The sequence below is a fragment of the Ipomoea nil genome, unplaced genomic scaffold (genome assembly GCF_001879475.1).
Source record: "Ipomoea nil cultivar Tokyo-kokei standard unplaced genomic scaffold, Asagao_1.1 scaffold2792, whole genome shotgun sequence".
NCBI classification, from domain to species: Eukaryota; Viridiplantae; Streptophyta; class Magnoliopsida; order Solanales; family Convolvulaceae; genus Ipomoea; species Ipomoea nil.
The window spans coordinates 3,390,226-3,398,964 of NW_017619220.1; positions in this window are offsets into that span (position 1 = coordinate 3,390,226).

Below are 8,739 nucleotides of genomic sequence, written 5' to 3' on the forward strand. Positions count from 1 at the left end.
TTTTGCCTTAATTTCATCTGTTCTCTCTTTGGCAGTCCTGTGAAGATGTATTTGGCTTCAGAACCAAATGATTGTCGAGGCTTGATTTGTTTGGAGGATTGGTATCGACCATATCTTAACTTCGAGGATTGATGACCACGATACTTGGAAGATGGATTCGGGTTCCTTTGGTCATAGTCTTTTGGTGTCCGAGATGGGGAGTGTCGTGCTTCACGAGCTTGATCTTTCGTGCTATCTCTCGGCTGATCATCATCCTTATCTTTGTCATCATTTCTCTTTTCCCCCTTTTTGGCATCATCAGCACAGGTGGTAGGAGGAATGGAAGAGACCTTGTTGACTGCAAGCAAGATATCCTGAGCATATCCGAGAATTTGAGGTGCATATTCGCCCAGTTGGTATGAGTTGTCCTGATATGTGTCAATCTTTGTACAGGCCAAATCCATACGCTCTTTGAGACCAAAATGAGAGTGTTTGATTTCGTGCTGTTGTCGCACAACTTTGTTCAAAGAAGCTTCGAGATCATAAAGTTTCTTTGTCATTCGCTCAAGGACCTTGTGATCTGATTGGCTTTGTTGCTGCGATTGAGGCTGTGCTTGAGGGCTAGATTGGGCTGTTATCAGAAAATCGACCTTTTTGCATAGATCATCCATGACTTTCGCGTCCTTTTCTCTTAAAGCAAGATATTGCCTGTGGATGATCTCAGCTGAATGAACAGTTCCTCTCATGATGTTCATGATAGTTCGTGGGGACTTCGCAGGGGATTCTTCCTCAACGTTTGTTGGTGATGTGTTCATGTGATCATCTTGAGGTGGTGCTTCCCGATTTCCACCATTATCTGAGCTAAGAGGAATTGGTGAGGCTTCCAGTTTGCCCTCACGCATACGTTCGTCTTCTTGCTTGATTGGAGTCTCGTTTATGGGATGAATGTGCGGAACAATGGCTCGTGATATATCTTTGAGATGAGAAGTTGAAACTTCGTCCGAGTCATTACTGTCAGATGGTAGTCTTCTTAAGGGAGATCTCTGAGGGTAGGTGTCATAGTCAGGACCGATCAAGATTGTGTGACTGTCTTCAGGTTCGGCTTCTTGAGCACCTTCATTGCCCATCTGACCATCATTATCATCATCGTCATCATTCTCATCATCAGCATCTTCAACATCATCATTATCTTCATCTTCATCTTCATCTTCATCTTCATCACTCTCGCCTTCTTCAATCTCTCGTCCAAGCTCATCTTTCGTGCCACTGGCATTACAATTTGGATCATTTTGGTGTTCCTTCTCTAAAGTGGTCTTGATCTTTGAGAGCAACATTGCATATCGAAGTTGCTTTAGTTCTTCTTCATAAACTGGATCCAAGGGTGGCTTGTTGAGCTCGATGCAGAGTGGAGCTTTATCTTTCCCGAGAGTGCGATTTGTCATTTTGTAGGAGAAAACGCGATTGATTTCTTCAATTCGAAGGGCTTTTGAAACATCATCAGTGCCAATCCATGCAAGTGCAAAGTCCTCTTCATCCTGCATTGCTTCAAAAGTTTCAAGAAAGATCCGCAGGGGTGCAGTGCGCCACTTTTGCCACTGTAGAACCCGATTGTAGTCCGTTTCAATGGATTTTCTAAGCACTTGATCTGGTGAAGGTTGAGGAACATTTACTTCTGGAGCTGGGGCTGACTGTTTCGAGATATTCGGAGGTTGTACCTGCACTACTGCTGTCTGGTCTACCAACACAGGTTCTTGTGTCAGAATTACCTGCTCTGTATTGGTAGGTTCTTGTGGCAGACAAGGCAAAGCGATCAAAGCATCAGTCGCCTCTTTCGTCTTTTCTGGTGACCCAGGTTCTTGTGGAAGACTTAAGCGACTGGCCTCCATGTCTACATTAGCAGGTTCTTGTGTTAGCTCTCGAAGGAGTTGATCTGCCAAAGTAGGTTCTTGTGGATGGTGGTCTTGAGGAGAACCGAGATCAGTCTTGGGTCCTTGATCATCAGGAAGATCATCTTTCGGTTGAACTTCCCCCTCAGACAGTGCTTCTTTCGTGTCTCCTTTTTTCGGTGTAGAAGATTCCTTCGGGAAAGATGTAGCCTTGGCTGGAGACCGAAAGTGACTGCTTTTGATAATTTTGGAGAGAATTAAATTATCTTCGTCTTCAGATGAGTCTTTGACTATGATTGATTCTGGTAGAGGGGAAGGTGGAATAGGATCGTTCTTCTTTTGTGGAGATTTTGGTGAGATTGGAACAGCTGAAGATTCTTCGCCCTTTTTCGCCTTACTCCGAGAGGAGTGCTTTTCTCGTCTTTGTCGTTTCGGCTTGGGCTGCTCATCTTCTGAAACCCTAGGTGTTCTTGATTTCCGCTTGGCTTTGACTTGCTCAATAGGGATTCCCAACTCCAACGCCTTCTGCTTGTCATATCCTGATGGTTTTTGTTTCATATGACATGCTTTCTGACCAGGCCGAATTCCTGGGCGCAGAATGACTCCTTTCGTTGCCAGAAGATGGCTTATCACAAAACCATATCCCAACTTCTTCGCAATGTCACCTGGACTTTTTCGATGAAAAGTGATGGTGTGAACAATATTGTTGAAAATGATCTTCGACCAATCGACTTTAAATTCGTTCAGGAAGGCATGCAGCATTTTCAACTTCTCCTTCGTCACATCATTTGTGCCCGAGGTCTTGTGGTCGACGATTTTATTGAAGATATCAACAGTGAACTCATAGTCTAGCCGGAACCATTTCTTCTTCAACGGCCATGAGATTTCTGCCTTGGATGGTGCGTGATTGTTCTTGATGGATTCGTAGAAGTCCTCTGGGTCGAGATGATAATAGATAATATCTGTCTTGTAAGACTTATCTCTTTGTGGAAACCCGTATGTTGATCAAACGTCCTCTGCGGTAAGAACCACATGATGATTATTGACTCTGGAGGTGATAGTCAAATAATCAGAGGATATTGAAGCATTCATATAAAACTGGGTTACATCAACCGGGTGCCAAACAGTATAGAGCTGTGTGACGAAGCTGTATAGTCCTGTTTCTGTAAGGAGATGTATGATGTGTTCACCAAAATTTCTATCCAAGATATATTCAAGGAATCCATGTGCGTCCCACATACTTCCCCCTACGATGAAGGGTACTCTGGATTCAATGAATCTTAGGTCCTCTGTTGGAAAGCTTGGGATTTCCATGTTGGAAGGATTTTCTGGTTCAGGATTAGATGGTGATGCTTGAGGATGTTCTGCCATGGTTGTGGATTTGAGAGAGACAAAGAGTTGTGAAAAAGAGAATAAGAGTGAGGAAGGTAGGGTAAAAAGATCAAGAGAGGTTTAAGAGGGGTTTTATAGAACTCCGGGTCTCCGGGTATGGATGATCCATTAAAGATGAACGGTTTAAAATTCAAATCACTTCCGGTTCTTTTTCTCCAAAAGGTAACTGATCATCATGGGGGAGTGATAAGATTGTTTGCAGATCAAAAACGATCATTCCCTCATTTAATGAAGAGAGAGAAAATCACTTGAGTGCCTATTTGTGCATTAAATGCACGTCAGATCCTGCATCAGACAAAGTGGGGGAGTGGACCACTTTTCTCGGCCACGTGATCCCATTGGGATTCATCTTAACGGTTGGAGATAAAGGCTCAAAAATTAAGCATGTTTGGTCATGATTCCAAACCCGAAAGAGGATGTAATTCTCAAAACATTGGACTTGTGAGACAAATGAAGTCAAACATGTTTCTCTTTTATGGCAACAAAAGTATCTCCCGAGAGAATTGTTACACAGAACAATATACAGTGAAAGCAGTTGCAATCTCTCGTGCATTGGAAGGCAGACTTCTCATAATGCAATCCTTCTTCTTTCGTTCGTACTCAAGATGTTCCCTTTTATGAGCAAAGAGTTTTAGCAATAAGAGTCTCATGATCTGTTCTCAAGATTTGTCTAGAAAGACTTCGTCTTTCCATGTCATTTAGGTCAGCCATTGCCTTGGCCTTAGCAAAAGAGTACAGTACACGATGCTTTTCTTCGTGCTCTAGAAGAAAGTAGAACTTTTGAATTTTTGGGTTCTTTCTCAAATAGATAGACCGAACTTCTCAAAAGGTGTATTCAACTGTCTTATCGAAGACACTATTTAGAGAACATATTCTTTTTCAAGAATTTTGTTCCTAAATCGAGATTATTAGGCAGACGATAAATTAGGCAAATAACGTCTCGATTAAAGGAAACTAGAGCCAGTTTATTCATCATAGACCCGAGAGAGGAAAGTACATAGGATAAAAGAAAGTAACACACAATAAGATCAAATTTTCTTCCTCTCGTTCTTCTTGACTTCGGATGGTTCTCCTTTGGCCTTTTTCACATTTCCCAGCATTTGTTTGAACCATTTCCCGGTTCGTGGAAAGTTTGAGCCAGATGAGGATTCGGGTTCTTCCTCCTGATCATATTTTTCCATGAAGTCCTCTTGTGCAAGAAAAGCCATATAGTCTGGATCTGGAGTCTTGGTGGGATCTTTCAAAGTCTTCTCTTCACTTTCGACGATGAAACCTGCCATATCCTCATACTTAAGAGACGAATCGGAGTCAGAGGGAATTTCCACCGGTGCTTGTGGACTACTGCCAGGGTAGAGATCACCCTGTTCCTCCCTGAGACGTCTGGCATTTTCTTTCAGCTTATGAGAATCACCTCTGGTGAAAGGTTTCTTTGGAGCCATGGTAAAGAGAGGAGGGATGAGTGTAATGTGAAGAATTCTCCTCCTTTTATAGCAAGAAATCCACAAAGCTCATGTGTCTGCTACACATTAATTTCAACGCAACAATAAATGCTTATAACTGTAGTCAAGAAGTCATTAATTTCAAGTACGACTTTGACTGTTATCTTGTTTCTATATGAAACTCTAACTTCAATGCTCTTTTAAGGAAAAGTAACGCATAAAATTATGGCCCCTTTTTGACCAGAAAACGTATAAGTGTTGATCTTTCCTGTGATTTGGACAAGTAACATATAAAGTTAGGCATAGACAAGATAATTAGTCATTATAAGCAAGAGAGGATAAGTACGAAAAGACAGCAAATTTTATTAGATCACGAAGATTCCAGGTCACGAGAGTACAGCATACGAAAGCTTAGAGAAAACGATAAGGCACGTGAAGTTCCAGGCGAGTCATCTCTTCGGTCACGTCAGTCAGATTTGTCATCTTTGCGTATTCATCCAACTCCTCAAGTGAGAGAGTGGGTTCGGGTGACTGAGTTACGGACCGAGAGTGAACCATAGTGATATCCACAGAGGATTGTTTACTAGGTTGAGGAACTTCATAAGATGTTTGCTCATTAGACCTTTTCATCAACAGAAGTTTCTCTTTAGCAAGCCGAGTGGCTTGTTCCATGCAGTAAGCTCTTGTAGCCCTGGACTCATTGATCAAGAAGTCATGAGATTCCTTGTCCATTGGTGCTGTGTTGGGCATGGAGTAGGTGACAAAGACCCTTTCTCCATCTTCTTCAAGCCTTATGACGGTGGCATTCGGAAGCTTGTCGGCTTCTTGCATATGATGTTTTAGCCGTTTGGCCCTTTTTTCAGCTTCGTTGCTCTTTTCCTTTCCCTTATCCATTCCTGCAATCTTTATCCTTTTCTAAAATTTTTGTGAGTGAGTAAAACTCATGAAATAGAAGAATAATATATAGGCAAAAGATAACGTGCGAATCTTAACAAAATATTTCAGATACTAACAAAATGATAGAGTCATAAATTAAAAAGATCATGAACAAGATAACATCACAATTTGTCACCGTGGCCTAACAAAGTTATTCAAGTTTTCTTTTTCTTGCTGCTTGCGGTGGACTTGAGAGGAGATGCTATCTTGGTGGGGGTGCCTGAGGGTGAGTAGTCAAAACTGTCGCTTTGTTCCAGCACACTGTTCTCTTTGACATATCCAATGGGATTGCCAACAGAGTGGTAGGATTCTCGTGACTCATTATCGGACGAGTTACGGAGAAGACTTCTTATGTGTTGAGCGTGTTCAAGGAACTGATTGAGCTGTTGCTCAGTCACTAGTGGCTCACTAAGAACTTCACTCTTTCCTTCTCGTGCCTCCGTAATGATTCTTTCGCATCCCGTACTCATTCCTGCACATGTAAGGACAAACACTAGAAACTTTGTTAGATGAGATTTGTTCTCATGTCGTTCTTTATTTATAAAGATTCTTGCGTGTAAGAATGAATCAAAACTTTTGATTTCCGAGAGCAAGAGTCTTTGCAGATTTGATTCTCTAAACTTTATGTCATTTCAATCATTCCGAGTTCATGCCTTAGAAAAGAGAATCTTGTTTCACTTAAGGGTTTCGTGAGTATGTCTGCAAGTTGATCATCAGTATTGACATACTCAAGAGATATGTTCTTTTTCTCGACATGATCCCGAATGAAGTGATACTTGATGTCAATATGCTTGGTCCGAGAGTGCAGCACAGGATTGTTCGTAATAGCGATAGCACTCGTGTTATCGCATTTTATGCTCACTTCTCGTGCATTTATGCCATAATCTCTTAATTGGTGTCTCATCCATAAGATTTGGGCACAGCAACTTCCAGCTGCTATGTATTCGGCTTCAGCCGTGCTTGTGGCAATAGAGTTTTGCTTTTTACTAAACCAGGACACAATTCGTCCTCCTAGGAACTGGCAAGTTCCTGAGGTACTTTTTCGATCAATCCGACATCCAGCGAAGTCAGAATCTGAGTATCCAACTAGATCAAATGATCCATCTTTTGGATACCAGAGACCGACACTTTGCGTTCCCTTAAGATATCTTAATATCTTTTTGGTTGCACTTAGATGACTTTCTTTCGGCTTAGCTTGAAAGCGTGCACATACACCAACAGCAAACGAAATGTCAGGTCTGCTTGCTGTCAGGTATAGGAGAGAACCAATAATACCTCGAAAGTTTGTTTGATCAACATCCTTTCCTTCATTGTCAATGTCCATTCTGAGGGATGTGCTCATTGGAATTTTAACCGAACTTTTTCCATCAATGCCAAATTTTCGGATTAAATCCTTGGTGTATTTGGCTTGATTTATGAATATTCCATCTGGGCATTGTTTGACTTGCAAACCCAGAAAGTAGTTCAGTTCACCCATCATACTCATCTCAAATTTGCCTTTCATAAGATTAGAGAACTTTTCACATAGGACTGGATTCGTGCTTCCGAAGATAATGTCATCAACGTAGATTTGTACCAAAAGAATATGGTCATTATCTTTTATACGAAAGAGTGTTTTATCAACCACTCCTTTCGTGAAGCCGCAATTGATAAAAAAAGTGTGAGAGAGTATCATACCAGGCTCGTGGAGCTTGCTTTAAGCCATAAAGAGCCTTTTTGAGATGATACACCTTTTCAAGCTCATTATTGATTGCAAAGCCAAGTGGTTGTTCAACATATACTTCTTCTTCAAGAAGTCCATTTAGGAAAGCGCTCTTGACATCCATTTGATAAACTTTGAAGTTCTTATAGGCTGCAAAAGCTAGATATATGCGAATAGCTTCCAATCTAGCTACAGGGGCGAAGGTTTCATCAAAATCAATACCTTCTTCTTGGCAATACCCCTTAGCAACAAGTCGAGCTTTGTTCCTAACAATGAGCCCATCTTCACTCATTTTGTTTCTATACACCCATTTAGTTCCGATGACATTCTGATGAGATGGTCTCGGGACAAGTTCCCATACCTTATTTCGTTCAAATTGGTGAAGTTCTTCTTGCATGGCCATTACCCAGTCTGGGTCTTTTAGAGCTTCTTCTATGGTTTTTGGTTCCATTTGCGACAGGAAGCACGCCATCATACTTTCGTGCAAGGAGGCTCTTGTTCTTACACCTTCCTGAATATTTCCAATAACCTGATCTGATGGATGATCTTTTAACCATTGAAGGTCTGGTTCATAAGCATCTTGTTGATTTTGAGCGTCCATTTCATGAATATAAGGTAGATCAATGTAAATCATTGGTTCAGATGTCGTGATAGATGAAGGATTATTTTGTTGAATTCCATCCTTTTCTTGAGGCATCGGTTCAGGTTCGTGAACCTTTAGATGATGTTTCATGTAGGACGAGAGTATGTCTTCATCGTCTGAGGTATTTTCGTCAACAGGTTGCTGAGGATTTTGATTTGACTTGATTGATGTTTTACATCCTGATGGGTTCATCTCAGATTGTTCATCAAACTTGACATGGATGGATTCCTCAATTACCATTGTTCGTTTGTTTAGAACTCTGAATGCTTTGCTTACAGAGGAGTATCCCATGAATAACCCTTCATCAGCTCTTTCGTCAAACGCTTTTAGATGATTCTTTCCATTGTTATGTATGAAGCACCTGCAACCAAAGACATGAAAATAACCGATACTTGGTGTTTTACCTTTCCATAACTCATATGGTGTCTTGTTGTAAGATTTGTTGATCAAGGATCTATTTTGTGTATAGCATGCCGTGTTTATGGCTTCAGCCCAAAATCTCTTAGGTAGTCCTGAGTGAGAGATCATCGTTCGTGCAGCTTCTTTCAAGGTTCTGTTTCTTCTTTCGGCTACTCCGTTTTGTTGAGGAGTTCGTGCTGCCGAGAGTTGGTGGAAAATTCCATTTGCACACAGAAGTCCTTTATGACTTTGTTGACGAATTCCGTTCCCTGATCTGATCTTATTCGTATTATATTGAGCTCCTTTTCTGTTTGAAGTTGTTTCAAAAGATTTGGAAGAGTGGTTTCTGTTTCATTCTTCTTT